Source organism: Falco cherrug, chromosome 1 (assembly GCF_023634085.1).
Source record: "Falco cherrug isolate bFalChe1 chromosome 1, bFalChe1.pri, whole genome shotgun sequence".
NCBI classification, from domain to species: Eukaryota; Metazoa; Chordata; class Aves; order Falconiformes; family Falconidae; genus Falco; species Falco cherrug.
Genome location: NC_073697.1, coordinates 88,140,240 through 88,157,896, shown reverse-complemented (window position 1 = coordinate 88,157,896; position 17,657 = coordinate 88,140,240). Strand labels below are relative to the sequence as shown.

General features: G+C 53.4%; 1 long non-coding RNA gene across 2 annotated transcripts; it reads left to right on the top strand.

Annotated features, from left to right (window-relative positions):
* Window positions 1-3,353: 3,353 nt before the first annotated feature.
* LOC114017560 (uncharacterized) lies at window positions 3,354-13,992 on the top strand. 2 transcript variants are annotated; one of them, XR_003562691.2, is made up of 3 exons: window positions 3,354-3,490; window positions 8,994-9,356; window positions 11,149-13,992. It is a non-coding gene; the product is annotated as an uncharacterized LOC114017560 (long non-coding RNA). The 2 variants fall into 2 exon arrangements; XR_008730624.1 differs by lacking the exon at window positions 3,354-3,490 and having other exon boundaries at window positions 3,500-9,356.
* The last annotated feature ends 3,665 nt before the right edge of the window (window positions 13,993-17,657 follow it).

The following is a 17,657-nucleotide window of genomic DNA, read 5'->3' as shown; positions in this document are numbered from 1 at the left end:
GGGGGTTTCCTTTCACTAAGCTTTCCAAAATACAGAAAGTTGTGTTGCTGCTTTCAGAGCTTTTGCCTGTTTTGAGGCAATCATAGGAACCTCTGCAAAGTGCTTTCAAAGAGTCAGTCTGCACAGCCCAAAGTTAACCTTGCAGAGAAGCTGCAGGAGGTGTGGGTGTGCTTTCCGTCACGTTACCTTGGTTGTCTGTGGTCCAGAGGAGCGCTCTGAGCACAGGCACTCCATCTGTTATTCCTCAGCTTGGGCTGGGAGGACCTTTTGTGGTTCCTCTAATCAGATTGACAGTCTTTTCAGGTGCTAGTGGAGTTCTTGTCCCTGCTGTGAGTCGGTAACGAGGATGAAGATCAGGCTTTTCCATCCAAGAGCCCAGGTCCCAGTGGGCTTCATAGTGACTCAGATTTGCTCCACCTGTACGTTTGCAGGAGGCACAGCCTGCCGTGTGTGTAACTGCAGGGCTCCCACCAACATTCAAATCCGCCCTTTTCCCTGGGGATGATGGCAGCACATCACCAGCCCTCTGGAGCAGCAGGCATGGCTGCGGCGCTCAGGTTCGCCGGTGGAAAATCTCCACAAAACCGCAAGTTTGGGTAAGAGGGGATGATTAAGTAGGAGGGAGATGATTTCTGTGGCAAGCTGGCTACTTTCCTACTGCAGTCCCAATACGTGGTTTGCTGTTCTTTACAGGGAGAGGGCACTTGGCTCGTGTTAGTCCTGGCATCCGCTGTAACCCCCAGGTCCTTTTCAGTTGAAAATCCAGTCTATGGCATTCGCTGATGGCTTAGTAAATTGTTAGGTCAAGCAAAGTGATGTTTTCTCCTGAAGATTAATTTTAAGATGGTCATATGATCTTGATGGTTGTGATTACAAGAGCAAAGGTAAACTGGGACTTTACTATGAAAGGCTTCATATTTGAGATACTTCACACTATTATTTTGAAAGACTTTAACCAATACCTTGGTTTAAACAAATCCCAAAAACCTCTCTGTTACTGGTAGTAAAAATACCCTTTAAATTTTTTCAAATTGTAGCAAGGGACTATTTTGGTGATTTAGTTTACTGTTCTGAATAGTAACAAGTGCAGGATTATCCTTAATTGCATTAAACCATGTGAAATAAACAATTTTCAAGGAAGTGCTTCACATCAGACTTGCTTGCTAGTACAAAATGTAGGTGTGTGCTAGGCAATACTAAAGTGTTAATGAAAGTTTCCTGGAAATTCTTCTAACTCCAAGGTAGGCTAAATTAATCATTGAGATCGTTTGATTATTTTTAGTGTGACAAACCAGTAGGGTACACAGATTTCGGACACAAGACATGAGCTGTTTGCATTTGAACACTTAGAGTCAAGTAAGAAATGGGTAGTGAGGACTTACGTAGGATTTTGGGGGGAGTTTGCTTTTTATTTGGTTTCGATGAATGTTCAGCTGTTACTGAGTATTGGCCACCAGTGCATCAAATACCAACCTGTTTGGACTGCCTGAGGCTGAGAATGAAGTAATTCAGTGTCTGCTTATTCAGTGTCTCTTCAATAATCCATCATTTCATCTCACAAAGGGATGGGGATGGTCTACATATGAAATCAAACATAGTATTTACATCTTGAGAAAAGGGGAAGATAGCCTGCTACCCTTTCTTTTATTCATGTGCTTAGAAGCTGTCATCTCCAACAGACTCCTTTTTAACCTTTTCTTGGCTTTACTGTCTTAGAGCATAAGAACAGGGTCTTTCCAGATCTGAAAAAAAATTAAGGATAACAATAGCATTTTATGAGAGATGTATGGTATTCATTGAATAAAACCATAATTTTTGACATGGATATAATCAATAATAAAGATTGAAGTAACACAGAAGTATCTTTCATATTCAAGATGTTACAGTAACATCCCATTAAATTTTGGTGTAGCAAAGGGACTGTGAAAACAACTGTCAGCAATTGGATTACCAGTATAGTTTTGGAAATGTGAACTCCTGTGTTGTGTCTTACCAACTGGAAAATACCTGGAGGATCTCTGACTTCCAGATAGACAGAGGTGGGCAGATGTCTCATCTAAAAGTTGTGAACCTTCCATTAGATGTCTTTTTGCCCCGGTTAGATTTGAATAGTCGGATGGCAGTCTCGGTTGGGAGTTCTTGCCCTGCACACGAAGCACCGTAGCTGTACGGTTAAGCTGCAGTGGGACAGCAGTGTGTCTGGATTTACAAAATCCAGGTAGCCTAAACAGGAAAGGAGTCTCGACTAAAGCTTAGTTTAATCTGTGAGAAGGGCTCCAGTGAGGTTATGAGGTTGGCTTCCCGTTTTTGTCTCTTGCTCTGCACCCTCCCCTTGGCCCTTCTCCAGAGGGGTCCAACCCTGGCACTCACCCCTCTGACAAGCCAAGCAGCTGTGGGTTTGTTAACATTAACAGAGGCTGGGCACATTCCTTGGCTGTGAAGCAGCTCTGCTGAGCCATGTAATTGATGAGCATTAACTGTTTCTCCTCTAGTAAAGCCTGGGCTGATCTGAGGGTTTGGCTCATTGATTTCGAAGCATTGCTGGATCAGGTCTGAGCTGAGGTCACTGCCTGCAGAGGTGGGGATCTGAGGTGCTGGCAGCCTGGTAGCAGTTTAATCTGTGCTTGCATTAAGTATAAATCTAATTGCCCAAAGGTTTTACTTAGTAAAGATCACTCTAGAAAGCAGACAATAGAGCTTTTTCAGTATTTAATGAAATAATGGGCAGTTTTTGCATGGTCTGGTTTCTGTGTTTTAGTAGTAAACAGCAGAGCCTAACTGCCCTTCTTGCCCAGACAGACTTTAGAGGTTCCCAGCTCAAGCAAAAGCAATGGCCGGACCAAACTAGCCCTTTATTCAAACGGAGTTTTCAGCCTGACATTAAAATATATACATATATAATATATATATATACTTAGGGATGCAAAGGCCATCACAGCGTGGAATATCATGGCTCTCCCTTTACCCGTGAGAAGGGTTGTGAGTGTTCTGTGATCTTCAAACACCTTAACAATGTGATTGGCAATGATCATCTGCTTGATTTTACACCTGGCAAAAGTTAAGGTACTTTTAAAAGCTCATTTATGAGCAAAAGCCTCCCATTTGGGACCTGGAGCTGATGACAGTGCAGCAGTGGTGTATGGACATCTGAAAAAAAGTTTCTTATGTTTCAGGTGTTGTAGAATTAAAACTTTAGTAAGTTAAAGAGCAGCCTGATGGCTACTGATTTTGGTAACCTTCCTATTCTGTGCCTATCTGTGCAATGTGTCCGAGCTGGCAGCCTTGCACCTTATTGCATAAGGCAGATGATTAAGGTCATATGAGATTACAACCAAGAGCACCTTTGAGTTTGGCTATGTCCATTTCTGATCACACGTTGGATTGCTCCAGGTTCCTCTGTCCCTAGAAGCCAGAGCTCACCTGCACAGGCCCCTTCAGTCCCTGCATGTCCAGGTTGAGAGCTCATCGTACCGGTGCAGGAACAGCAAAGGTATGGTTCTGAATGCGGTAAGAGTTTTCTTTTTGAGCTTTGGGTTGAGTGGCATTAATAGTCAGCTGTGTTTGAATTGTGGTTCAAGTTATTTGTCCATTTGAAAGCAAAATCAAATAAGCTCTATTCTGCAGCAAAGTTTATTTAAAATGTTTGAATACTGGATCGTATAAAACCACTCTTACAGAGTTGCAACAATTAAAGTGAAAAAAAACCACCCACCCAAAGGCCAACTGCAGGAGCCCTGCGCATTGCCTGTGCACACAAACTTTTTTCCCAAAACTTTCTTTAAAAGCCCACTAGAAGTCAGGGATCTTGTGACCGGGAGCAGGGCTGCCAAGGGCGAGAGGAGCTTGTTTTGCAACTGGGCCTGGGGGATTGCTACATCTGGGAGCTGGGCTGCAGCTGTAAAACACAAAACACATGCTTTTGAGGGCTGGGGGCTTTCCCAAACCAATCTAAACAGATCCTCTGCCCCGTGCAGAGGTGCTGTCCCAGGGAACCTTCAGTCTGTTGAGCTGGAGTTGCTGTAGGCTGTGAAACCATTGAGCTGGCCATGTGCAAAGTGATATAAAGCCGGGGTTTCAGAGCTGTGTAGGACACTAGGACAGGACGGGTGGGTGCTAGCCTCGGGGTGGTGGGAGGGTGGCTCTGTCTCCTGGGAAAAAGCTGCATCTGTAAGAGAAAAGTCTCTTCCAGCCTGTCCTGCAGAAAGATTGCAAGGGCAAATCAATGGGAAAACCCCCGAAATTTGGTGATAATTTAGGGTCCCCCATCTCTGTGCCTAGTGTTAATGGCAAATTAAACTGCTTTTTTGTGCTTCTGTGGGGAAGGCTGTGCCATGCCCCACCACCCTATGCACGCAGGCTGGGCAGCGATGCTCCTGCAGAGGGGGGCACAGCCCCCCAGCTCCTGCTCCTCAGACCAGAGGCTGCTCCCGGCCACAGTCTCCTGACAGGCCTGAATTAATCATCCGTTTCCCACTGATCCTCAAATAAGCACTATTGCACTGGATGGCACGTTCCACTTCGTTACCTAGTGTAAGTGGTAAGGCTGTAAATCTGCTTCTGCTTGTCTACTTAAATTATCTTCCCTCCCTTTCTTCCTCTTTTATCTTCCTCCTTCCTCAATTCCTCACTTTTTTATGACACCCATAACAGTCCAAAGTCTGCAGCAGTGTGCGTTTTGTTGTTCCTCATCTTTCCCCTATATAAACCAACCTATAGCTGCTTGACTGACTAAGCTTGCAGAAATCTTGAAACCTAAATACTGTTTCTCTGCCGTGATAATCCACAGAAAATGAGCGTGGATGAACCGCAGCCCCACAGCCGTCCAGCGATGCTGTGCTTTATTGCCCCAGCTCCTCCTGCTCCCAGGCTGGCAAAGCCAATGGCTTTTGCTTTAGCAGCAATTTTCTCCCCTTTCCCCCTCTCCTCTGTAATGAAAAGTTTCTCACAGCATAGAGGCTGGAGACACAAATTAATGCCCTTTAATTACCTATCCATAATAAACAAAACCAGAAGGTTTCTCATGTCATTCTTGCAATGTTTACTAAAACAGAGACTTTGCTCTGGCAGACCTCTCCTTCACTGGCCAAAACTCATGCTGAAGGTTAACAGCTCCTGAAGTTAATGATTATCTTTCCTTGTTTGCTCAGTGTTTCAGAGTTAAGACATGTAAATACTACTCCCCCGTGTAATTGCTATGGTGAGCCAGCGATGAGCACTGTACAACACATAAACACGTCTATTAGCAGGGAGAAACGTCACTCCCAGAAGCGTCTGCTTGCCCAGAAAGAAGCCAGCACAGGGTAACACCGTCCTGCTCGGGCTGGCGATTACATGGAGCCTGCTATGAAAACCCCCTCTCAAAATAGCAATTTCTAATCTTCCCTGAGGCCATTAATCAGGTTCCTAATCCAAGCAAAGCTGTCCCTACTGTAACGTGCTGCGATTCCCCCGCCTTTATTAGAAACCCCTCTCAGTTACGGCCATTTACTGGGTCAGGGAACTGATGGCAACGCTCGCCTGGGCAGAAATAGCTGCAAATACTTGGTGAGACAGATGTGAGAGAGTGGTTGATGCCTTGACCTGGCTGCACCTCACCTGTGAGCTCTGGACCTTATGGAAGGCTCAACTGTATAGAAATACATCGCAGTGCCAGCTTCTAATTTGATATTTTTTGAGGACTGAAAGCAATCTCTGCTTTTCCGGAGACAAACGCAATAGCTGGTCTTGCCCAATGGCTTCCAAATGAGGTAGAAGTGGCCTGACCACATATGACAGTCAAAGCTTTCTGGGCAGCTTCCCAGGAGCAGAGGTTTTGCCTTTGTACCGGCTCAGTCCCAGCTGGGGTAACTCTCTGCCTCCTGCCCACCTTTCCCTGGGTGGTTCTGGCTGTCTCAGAGGACCTGCTGCCTTGCTGGGATGGGGTGACGTGACTGATGTGGTTAGTTTGCACGGCATTTGTAGTATTCATGGGGATCCCTCCGACAAAAGACGCTATATAAACGTCAACTCGCACCTCACAAATCAAATCAGTGTCCCGGTGCATGGCTGGACATGAGCAGGCGGTATTAGTGAGGCAATGGGCTGTTAAATCTCCTCCTGCTGCAGCCTTAGGAGGCTCCCTGCAGCCCTGGGTAGTATTTGGGCTTTGAGGCTTTGGCTGGAGATCCCGGCTCCCACAGGGGCTCAGCTGGAGGGTGCTGCAGGGACGGTGGGGTGCTGCGATGGAGGGGCTGTCCTGGTGCTCAGCAGCAGCTTGGCTGCTCATGGTAGGGGGGATTCCATGGCTGAGCCCCATCTGGGGGTTTGCCACGGTGGTTCCCATGCAGCCCAGCGTCCCTGCCCAGCTGGGAGAGGGTGCAGCAGGGTGGGGAGGCAGCAGGGAGCTCGGGCTGGTGGGCAGCAGTTTCCATGCCCCAGGGCTTGTTGTCCCCCTTGTACATCCCACTCTGAAAAGCTGGTTTAAGCAGAACCACCACCAGTCCCAGGTTTGCAGGAGCTGGTAGGAAAGTTTAAAGGCGCCATGCCCTGAGACGGTGGTGGTGAGTTGCACTGAGTCACCTCTAACACCAAGCCCAGGAGGGGGAAAAAAGTTTAATAAAACTCAGGAAATTAATTGAGATGTGTGAGAGCCCCAGATAACTGAGCACTGCAAATATCATTGGGATGTGCACCACCGTGCACCTCCCCAGGAAAAGCCCCCGCTGCCTCCCAGCCTCCCCTCCCTGCGCCATCCCCAAGCACAGCCGTGCACGCTGCAGCAGGCAATGCGTGTTCATGGGGACGATGATAAATACAGCATGTTTTGTTTCTTTATTTAGCCTGTTCCTCCCCAGAAGCTCCAAGGTCTTGAACTCGGGGTTTTTACTGAGCTGGCTGTTTATCTGCCCAGGCCTGTGTGCGGGGCAGCCGTGGCGGTGGTGGTGGTTCCCTCCCCGGCAGGGTGAGCCCCTGGGACTGAGGGGGCCCAGCACCCCCTCCTGCAGCTGGTGGCCTGTCAGCAAAGGCTGTGGCAGCCTCTGCACCCCAGCACCCTACTGCGCCCACATCGCGTCCGGAGCAGCTGGCCTCCCCTGGGGTTTTGCTTTTGTGTTGCACTGCTGATGTTTGTCCATATATTTTAGCGTCATTTTGCTGTTCCTTTTCCCCCCCATCCCTCTCCCCTTATTAACATCATTTAGCTAATTCTCGGGAAGTCTCCCACGCCCCGTGAAACCCTGAGCCCCTGCCACTTCACCATGCTCTCCCCTTCGCATCTGCCTGGCTCCGTGGCCCATCTCCCAACGGTGACCTGTGCCCTGTCCTGTTCCAAAGCCTGCCCAGTTCCAGGCTGCACATAGGAGTGGTGGAAGGGGAAGAAAACATGTTATCCGAAGGTTAATGCAGGGCCCTGAGCAGGGCAGGTGTGGGGCTGGTGTCATGCTCTTGCCCCACACTGTGGTCCTACTGGCTGGAGGCCTGTATAGTCAAACTGGGAGCCCCTGCCTTGCTCAGCCGCCAACCCCTGTCCTGAGGAGACCCCAGAGGGGTGTGGGGTCAGAGTGTCCCTGGTGCAAGATGCTGCCGGCATGGGGCAGTGACTCATTTTGCTGCTCGGGGCCCTGGGTGTGGATGTCTCATTTGTTTCTTGCCTTGGCAACAGCAGCTTTGCCTGATCCAGGGCTTTTGCTCCCTGCCCAGCACAGCACGGGGTGGTGGCACTCGTGGTCCTTGTCTGCTGTGCAACGTCTGATCACATCAGGCCACAAACTTGCAGCAAAACTACCTGCCTTATCCCTTGGTTTCCTAGAAGTCCAGTGGCCGCCTTGGCAAGCAGAAACCCAGTCCGCAGGGCTTGCTAAATCAACACAGCAGCAATCATTACACCGAGGTTTGCATGACGAAGTGCTTGCAGCTGTGCCAGAGGGTGGGGGGTTGTTTTTCAATCTTTGCTTTTTCCATTTTAGCTCCAGAGGCAAAGCAGCCCTTTGAAACAGTGCAGGGGGGTGCAGCCTGCGTGCACAAGAAGGCAAATTGAGCGTTTGAGCCATGCCTGGCTGCTGGAGCCCCAGAGCCTGAGGGGATGCCCTGCCTGTGTCTGGCAGCCTCCTCCATCCCTGGGAATGCCCAGCTGCCGGGCACTGTGCTGGGGCTGTTAGATGCTCAGGCTAGTGGTGTTAAAAGAAAAATTATTTCAGTGCAATGAACATAACCTGAGATGCAGCTGTGGCAATGGGCCATAGGCAGCGTGCCCAGTGTCCTTCCGGGGAGTGGGATCCCCCTGACTGCACCCTGACCACGCAGCAGCACCGTCCCTCACCATTGCTTTCTTTTGCATCTCTTGGCTTTTCTTTTTCTCTTTGCTGCCTTCTTTTCCTCATTTTTTTTTTCCATTTTCTTTTTCCCTCTCCTCTCCTCTCCTTGGCTCTTTCTCCCCTTCTGCCGTGCCACAATCAATCAGACAGAACCTGACAGCCAGGAGCAGCCCCTGGCTCTGTCAGACGCTGATGCCCAGCAGTACTGTGGTCTGACTTTGCTGGCCGGGACATGACCCCTTCCCGAGGGAAGCAGCAGTGCTGGTGCCTGTGTCAGCCTGGGAGGGAGCCTGGCATGTTCAAGGTGTAGCATCCGAGCCCCCTGCCCGTATGAGCCGTCACTCTGGCTCCTGGTAGCCAGCACTAACGCGCTGTCGTTTTGCCACTCCAAAATCCCAAGACTTGTAACAAGAGCTGGGGTTTTACCCAACACTGTTGGTGTGAAGGGTTCCGTGGAAACTTCTCTGGTTTCTGCACATGTTGGCTCTGAAAGCCAAGCCTACTTGCCCTGAGCCACGTGGCAGGGCCCTAATTTGAATTACGTACAAGCGTGAGTGTCTCCAGCCGTCACATCAAGGGTGGGTGAGATCTGCCCCTGGGCTGGCCCAGCTGGGCTTGCTGGGCACCAGCAGCAAGATGGGTAAAGCAGCTGGTTAACCCTCTTCCCCATTTTCCCCTCTTCTTCCCCACTTTTACCTGAAGATGAGCTGCACAAATGTCTGATCCCCTGAGATGCTGGACTGAGAAGCAGAGGTGGGCACCATCCACCCGGGAACCCCCCAGCAGCCAGCACCGGGGCTCTCTGTGCCCGGAGCAGCCCTGCTGGGCAGGGACCTGCCGGTCCGCGGGCAGGGTACAGGGCCGATGCTGGAGCCACCCAAGGGGCTGGGACACCCACCTGAGCACCGTCCCTTCTGCCCCCATCACTCAGCACCCTGCCACTGCCACTGCATGGCCTCGACAACATCTCCTTGGTACGAGCCCTGAGTGGCGTCTGGTTTGGCTTGGCTGGGGGCTCCCTGCAGCCCCATGGCACTGCGGGCTGGGCTGCGATGGAAGATGAAGGTATGGAGGGGGCGCGGGGACAGCAGGGCTGGCCCTGCGTGGGATGAAGCTGGGGCTGGGGTGGGATGGAGCTGGGGCTGGTGTCAGTTCCTCGACAGAGTGAGCAGCACTGCCGTTGCAAGCAGGGCGCTTGCAAGCTTTTAGCCTCTGAAAAAAACACATACACATGAAAAAAATACAGTCAGGCCAAGCTGTAGCAACGTGTAACTTGTTTTGTTACAGATTAACTGCTGCAGTGCCCCCCAGGCGCTTTGCTGAACTGGCTGTTTAACCCACTCTCCCGATCTTTGGGGTTTTTTTTTAAGAGCAGCACGCTGCAAATTGCTGTCTGTGCTTTTATGGGGAGGTTGCAGACTGCGAAGATGTTTGTCTTGCCTCTGCACATCTCCAGGCAGGAGGCTGGGAGCAGGCAGGGGTCTACCTCTGAGTAGCAACCCACGTGCTGTGGGGACAGCCCCGGCAAGGGTCTGGGGAGCATCCTGCCCCAGGGCACATGTATGGCCAGGACCCAACACACTCCATTTTGGTGCTGGGTAGAAATGCTGTGTATCAACTGATTTATTCTTCTCCGAGCACCTGCCACCCCCTGCAGGGGCTGCCAGATGCCCCTGCCACCCTGCCGGGAGGGCCCGATACTGCTGCAGCGGTGCTGAGCTGGGTGCTTTCCTTTCTGGAAAGGTTTCAGGTGCCGCCTGAAGCATGAGAGGGTTTTGCTGACCCTGCAGCCTGTAATCTTACTCTGGGACTTGAGACATCTCCCGAAGCTGTTGTTGGCCCCTTTCCCCGCTCCTCACCCTCAGGACGACTGCAATCATCTCTTGGCAGGACAGCCCCAACCTGAGCACTCCGGCTCCCAGCAGATTTCCCCAGCCTCACCAAGTGTTTGCAAAAAAACCCCAATGATTTATTCTCGACAGCTCAGCTGGGTGGAGAAAAAAACCATGTTGCTCTTTACATCTATTCTTAATGTGTTGGGTTTTTTTTTTTCTTATAACAGAGGTTGCCAATAACAATACAGCAGGAACAGCTCCTGGCCCCATAACCGCCAGTTTTCACCCTTTTTTTGTGGCAAGTGCCAGCCTGGTTCTTGCCAGCCCAGTATCTGCTGACAAAGTGCCGGGCAGCACCGCAGCCCGGGGTTAGCAATGGTGTGAATGACCCATGCTCCCTTGGCACCGGGGGGGGGTGACTGGGACGGGCAGGTGACACCTGGCCCCCTGCTGTCACTTGTCATTGATTGCCCCCCCCCCCCCCCCCCCCAAGAGCTGGTTGTGGAAATACAACTGGATGAAATGCAAAACCAACAGAGAGAGAGGGCTTAGAGGCCAGTGCTTCAGGACAGGCATTTTCTGGGAATAAATCTATTCTGGACATAAGAAGATGGTTCCCAGACTTGCTGGACCTGCAGGATGAGGGTGTTGGGGGGGGGGGGGGGCGCACCAGCAAGACCAGACCAGGGAAAATGCCTGCCTCGATGGGCAGAGGAGGAGCTGGGAAAGTCTGAGTCAGCCCCCTGGCAAGGTGGGGCTGGGCTGTACTGACTGGTTTCCCTGTTGGCACTGGGTGCGGGGCTGGACGGAGCCGAGCGCTGATGCCTGCCCGGTGGCCAGTGCTGCCCAGCATCTCGGCAGACCTGGGTAAGCACGCTGTTTGCCTTATGGCAGGGGAGAAATACATAACTCTTAAAATGTGAACCTCCAGGTTATTTGCTATGTAAATATATGCTCTTAAATAATGAAAGCTGTAAAAGTTAGTTGACGACTTCCTTGTGTCTCTGCCTGCCTTCTTGCAGGGCTCCGCAATGTCTGTAGCCATGAAGCACAGCGAAAAAACCAGCTTATTCAGCGGAGGACCTGGGAATGATGGGGACCAAGAGGCAGCCCAAGACTGGTGGGGATGGAGCAGGATGGAGAAAGCAGGATTATTGCCTGGAGCGAGGCTGGCATGGCCCAGATCAGGGTATGGAAGGGCCAGCACCCAGCCACGCTCCCCTGAGCCAGGATGCCTGCAGGACCTGGACACGATGCCTCTGGCTCTGGGCCAAGAAGCTGCTTCCCTTTGGCCGCTGAAGCCTGGGAGTCCCGTTCACTGGCAGCCCCTTTCCCCAGCAGCCCTGGCTTCCCCTGCCCTGCCCTGGGGTGGCCACAGGGCTTTGTCCCCCACTTCTGTGCCACCCGGGTGTCTGGTGCAGGCTGACCCCAGCACCCTGGCACTGGGACAGCCCAGCCTCCCTCCCTCTGCAAGCCCTGGGCTCCCCCCCTGCTGCTGCCTCCCCCAAACCAACCCACAAACCCAGCTGCAAACCCAGGCTGTGCAACAGCTGAACACTGGGAAACTGGGCAGGTGCCAAGGACTTTGATCCCCAGCCATAAAACCCTCCTCCACAAGCTGACTTCTCTTGCGAAATGATCTCTGGGGGCTGCTGGGCTGACATGTGCTGCCCCCACAGCCTCCACTGCCCCAGCAAAGGGGGCTTGGCTGGTAAGTGATGGTCTCGCCAGCAGCCTCATCCCGTAGGGATGTGTGTGTGCCATGGCCGGTGCCGGGCAGAGCGTGTTCCACCAAATACATGGATTTACCTTGGCCTGCTCCCAGGCGCTGCCACGCTCCTCCCCGGCACATCTGCATGTACCAGCCACCGCCAGGCCAGCTGAAAACCTTCAAACCTTCCCGGCTGGGAGACGCCAAGCAGAGGGCACATGCTTGGCAGGGTGCTGAGCCCCTTCTCCTGGAGATGCCCGGCGGGACAGGACAGGCAGCGCTGCCTGCGCCAGCACCAGCGGCACGGGAGCCTGCCTGCTCCCACAGCAGGTGGCCAGAGCTGCTGCACTGCTGGCAGAGTTATCAGAAGTGGATGTTGGTGTCTGCCTTAAAAACCTTAAAAAAGGTTTTGGTTTGGTTTTTTTTTTTTCATTTTGGGTTTTTTCTTTTGGTTTTTTTTGTTTTTCTTCCCAGGGGTTGCTCAGCAGCTGTAGCCTGTTCCAGCTTGGGGTGGGCAATGCTGAGCTGCTGGGTGCGAGCCCGGCGCTGTGCTGGACATGCAGTATCAGCCTGGCCTGGCGTGGAAGGGCCACAGGTGCCCTCTGCTAAAGGGCAATACAAGGCACTGGTGAACAATTTCTTTTTCCCATTTTTGTTACCATCTTTTAACTCCAGCAACATCCAGCACACTGGCAGCACAGGGCCTTTTATGCTATTTAGAGACAAACATGGGCAACAGAGGGATTTTTTTGTGAACGCCAGATTGCAGCTTGATCAAACCAAGGCAAAACGGGGTCTGCACCAACATGGATGTGTAACAAGATGGCAGAAGAGCATCTGGGGTTTCTCAAACCAAGAAGCCTCCTAATGAGACAAACACAAACCTTATCCCACTGTCCAAAATGCTGCTGGGTCCTCAGAGAAAGTGATGGTCCCCCAAGGTGCAGCTGCAAGCATCCTGGGCTGCAGGCGGATGCAGGAAGCGCAGGACCAAAGCTCCTGCGGTCACGGCCAGCCCTGGGCTGCTCCTGTTTTGCTATTCTGTAGTTAAACTCTGCTTTTTCCCATCCTTGCTTCTCATTTTTATTAGCGTTTCTGCTCCTTATAACCACAGCCTTGTCTCTCACACCCACAGACACACGTGCCAGTGAGACACCTCTGCACTGGCGGCCGATGGTCCTGGGGATGCGCCTCAATCTGCCACCGCATTCCCAATTGTCCCCCGGGGCGGAGAAGTTCGGGGACATAAAGGCTTTAACATCAACCCAGTGTCACCTAGCCCTGGCTCCCCAAGCACGATGGTAACCAGGAATGTTTCTCCACTCTGCCAAGTAACCTGAGTGACTTCCAGTGCTCCCTCCTCACCTCCCTGCAGCTGGGCTCCACTCTGGGTCACACCTGGGCTTAATGATTTTGCAGCCCAGAGCTGCCCCTGCCCAGGGCAAGCCCCTCACCCACAACACCAAGCCACTGTGGCTGGGACCGAGCAAAACTTGCTGCACTGATGCCAAGCAGTGGAGCTCACCACAGGGCTGGAGCTGCTGCTGTCGGTCCCTGTGGTGCAGCAGCGGCTCGGTAGCGTGGGAGACTTCCCTGTTTTTCATTAGCGAGCTCACTGAACTTTCCAGTACCCACCACGAGGTTCCCATGGATCAGGGCGAAATCAGGGTTTGGCTCCACATTAGCCCCTGTGCAGCGCCTGGCAGAGAGCCAGCTCTGGTCCCAGTGGAGGGGATGAGGAGCATCACCAGCATGCCTTCACCCTCCTGCCATTCTGACTGGGGCCATGGTGTCCACCAGCTCCACAGAGATGGCCAAGGACTCGGCTCCTGACCCTTTCTCTAGACAAGGGAATATTTTTTTAACAACAACAAAAAAAAATCCCAACCCCAAACATGTTTTTAAGGAGAAACAAAGATTAGAAATACTGTAAGTGGTGGAGACAAAGCACCAAAAATAGCATCTGAAGTTTCCTCTGCGCGCTCTCCCTGCAGGCAGCCTGCACTATATTTGTCTTCACTTGCCATTTCTGCTGCAATCAATTTGCCATTGCCGCTGGCGAGGAACGCATCTATTAAAAGCTCGACTGAGATCTGTGGCAAAGATGTCTGTAATAAAAAAATCTGGCCATTCATTAAAAAAAATATAAATACTGTCCTTCTCTGCAGATCCTCCTGGCCCCAACAAAATCCACTAAGATCATCACCAGCCGCATTGTCCAGGCTCAGGAGCAGCCGTGGAAGCCCAGCGCGGGTTTCCTTCCATGTGGGAAGGGATTTGCTCTGCAGCTGCTCAGAGGCTTGGAAGCCCTTGGTGTTTGCCGCATGTCGGTGCCTTATCTCCGTGATTTGCTGCGGGCCACCCTGGCGAGGCGGATTCCTCCCAGGTCAATTGCTTTTACCATAAAAACAAATGTTTTCTATCATTCCTTTCATCCCGGGATGAAAGTGCAGATACAAATCACATGGCTCCCCACGCTGCCTTGGTGGGCCACGCTACCGGGTGCTGCCGGGCACTCGCCCTCCTCCCAAAGAAATGGGGTAGGAGGGACAAGGAAGGCAAAGGGGGCCTGGAGCAGACCCTGCCTTTGCTTAAAAAATAACCCCATGGGGCCACCAAAAAATAAACCTGTGGGATATAATAAACCCAAAAAATAACCCCATGGGGTCATCCATAAAATAACTCCATGGGGCTCTCGGGAGGCACGCGGCTCTGCCCCCAGCTTTCTGCCCCAAAGCATCGCAGCCAGCGCTGCTGGAGCCAGGTACCAGCTGGGCACCCGGCTGAAGCCCCTCAGCCTGGGGAAGGGAGGCGGGGGGCGGCGGGGCCGTCTTGAGGAGGCTGGAGGCATGCAGCCCGTGTAGCCAAACCAAACAGTGGCTGCAGGGGATACAATTGCTGCCTATAAATAGCGCTGGGAAGCAAGCATTAGGGAGGGGAAAAAAGCTATTCAAGCTAAAGGACAATGTTGGCACAAAAGCAAATAGATATAATTAGCCATTAATAAGAGAAGACCAAAGATTAGGGAAAGTATCTAATATCAGAAAAGTGAGAGCTTGGAAGGCTTTCCAGGGGGAAGGGTAGAGGAGACCTCGACCAGTGGTTAAAACAGGCCGTGGCTATTTTTTAAAAGCCATGAAGTTATGAGCTGTCAAATGCAGCCTGCTGTGATCGCAGATGAGCCTTTTTTTCTGTGTAAAAGGGAAGGTTTGGTCTCTCCATGATGTCAGGAACCGCAGAGGGGCCTGAGGAGCTGCCCTGTGCACAGCCCCTGGGGCAGACCTAAGCCCTCCACAGAGCCCTCCGCACCCACTCTGCTCTTTGCAGCCTGGCGGGGACCAAACCAGCCTGGAGGGGACCAAACCTTCATCCCCAAAGCCTCCCAGCATGCTGGGGCGGCAGGAGCTGGCCCCTCACCACAGGCCTGCCCCACCTGGGGACGCGGGGTTTAGGAGGGCTTCTCCTCACAACGGTTAAGGCATTGTGCCGGCGGCAGTGCCCTCCCCATCTCCAGAATATCAAAGCAGCCAGGGACAGAGACACAACTCCCTGGTCCAGTGGCGTGGGAAGAGCCTCAGTGAAGGGAACAGAAGGGTCTTGGCAGAGGTGGTCGGTTTTCTTTCCTTTTTTGTGAAAGCAAACCTCGACAAACAAAAACGAGCACCGAGCTCACTTGCTTCAGCCCTGCTGACCTTTCAACAGTGACCGACGGGGGCAAAGGTGGTGCTGGCATTGCAGCAGCCCCAAGACTTCGCAATATTCTTGCTCCCGCCCCGAGCAACAGAGAGATGGGCACCCGCCTGCCCGTACATGCCCTCCCACATGCCCCATGGCAGAGCCATTGAGGCAGGTAGTACAGCCCTGTCCTGGACGCAGGGACCAGCACCTGTAGGACACCCACCCGCCTTGTGCCCACATCAGCCCTCCACCCTGGCCCCGGCGCCGCGAGCCCCAGCCCTGCGCTGTTCCCTTGGGAAGGAGCAGGGTGGAGATGCAGAGGCTGCCCCGGTGGGGCCTCCTGCACCCCCTGCCATCATGGCAGAACCACAGCCGGGCTGTTTGGGGATCACTGTGAGCAGCCCCTGCGGTGCTTTGCCTGTACAAACCCAGGACAGCCCTGCTCAGCCGCCACAAGAGCAGGAGCCCTGCACAGGTGGGGAGCTGGCAGAGGGGTCCCGTTATCTGCCATCCCTGCAGGCTGCTGCGATGCCTTCGCTTTGCTACCAGGGGAACCGCGGGATTAATTTTCCCTTGAAGCCTTCACAGAGAGCCCGGTGCTCTTCTGGAAGAAACATTTTAGCCATGAAGCCGTTATTGGCTTAAGTGCAAACTGTACCATCCGCGCTGCCGGTGCCCAGCCTGCAGGCTCCCCCCTGCCGAGCCGGTGGGTGAAGCCCTGATCTCCCCGGCCTTGAAACACTTTGACTTCACCAGCTCCTGCAGCAGCATCCTGCAGTGTCCCTCTCGAGGCTGGCAGCACCTCAGCTGTCAAATGCCACTGGCCCCATGCAGCCACTGGGCCCCATCCTGTCCCATCCTGCAGGGAGTGGCTCCAGCATGTGCCCAGGCTGGGGGTGACACTGGAGGGCTGCTCTCACCTTAGGGTTCAACCAGCTCTGGCGCCTGGGGCTGGGGTGCAGGCAGCAGCACAGGCAGCAGCGAGCGCCTCGTCTGCGCGGGGATGGTGGTGGCAGAGAGATGGTTCCTCCTCGGTTGCTATTTCCAGCAGATGAAGTCACTGGGCTGCAGTGCCTGAGCTCAGCGGAGGGTGAGTCAGTGCTGGCCTCGCCGAGGCACCATGCACAGCCCCCACGGCCCCTCGCCACGCAGCAGCCCACCATGCCTTGTGATACCGCAGCAGTGCTGCAATGCACGAGGGCCAGGTTCCGTGAGGTTCAGGCTTTGCAGCAACGCAGTGTTGGGTTCCCCAGCCCCACTGCAGCTTTGCTGCTGGATGCCCCCCAGGCACAGCTTTCCCCACGCAGTCCCACCAGCTCCAGGCAGCACTGAAGATCTGCTTTTCTTGGCATTGTCCCAAATGGCTGCATGTTCCTTCACTGAGAATGTCCCTCCCAGGGCCATGGGGTGCCCCAGCCCGTGGTCACAACGTGCTTTTTGTTTAGAAATCCCTACACACACTTCCACACGCATTCTTGGCTGCAAGCAGCTAAGCTGCAGCCGTAGACCCCAACACAGTGCTGCAGCTCACCAGCCCCAACGCAGTGCTACAGCTCACCAGCTCCTGCTGCCTCCTGACAAAGCACCCAGCGTGGGTGGGACACCAGCGCTGCGGCTGGAACCTCCCAAATCCTACCTGGGCTGCCCACGCATGTGCGGGAGGTGGGGGCGGGGAAGGGACTGAGCTGTCATGGTGGCTTTCGCACAGGCAGGGCTGATGCCACTGGGAACCTCTCTTCTCTCCCATACACCCATTGAGCTCCTTTTGCTTTTTCAGAGGTGTTTTCTGTGGCAGGTTTAAGGCTTGAGCAGCAAACACGCTGCTGTTTGTGCCAGATCGGTGAGCTACAGCCGCCCATGAGATGGGTGTGTGGACGCGGGTGGCGGGGCAGGAGGGTGTGATGCCACCCTGTCGTCCCCTCCAGCACTGCAGCCTGGTCACAGTGGTAGGGGTCCTGTCCCTGTGGGTGGCAGGGATGGGGACACCCAGGCCGGAGCCAGTGGGGTTGGATGTTACCGCCAGAGAGGTGGGTGTCATGGAGCAGAGGGCTGTGTGCTCCAAGCTCTCACCACAGCCTTGGCTCTGGCCCCTTCCCTGCAGTCCCAGCACAGGGCAGCCGGTACAATCCTTCGCTACAGCCC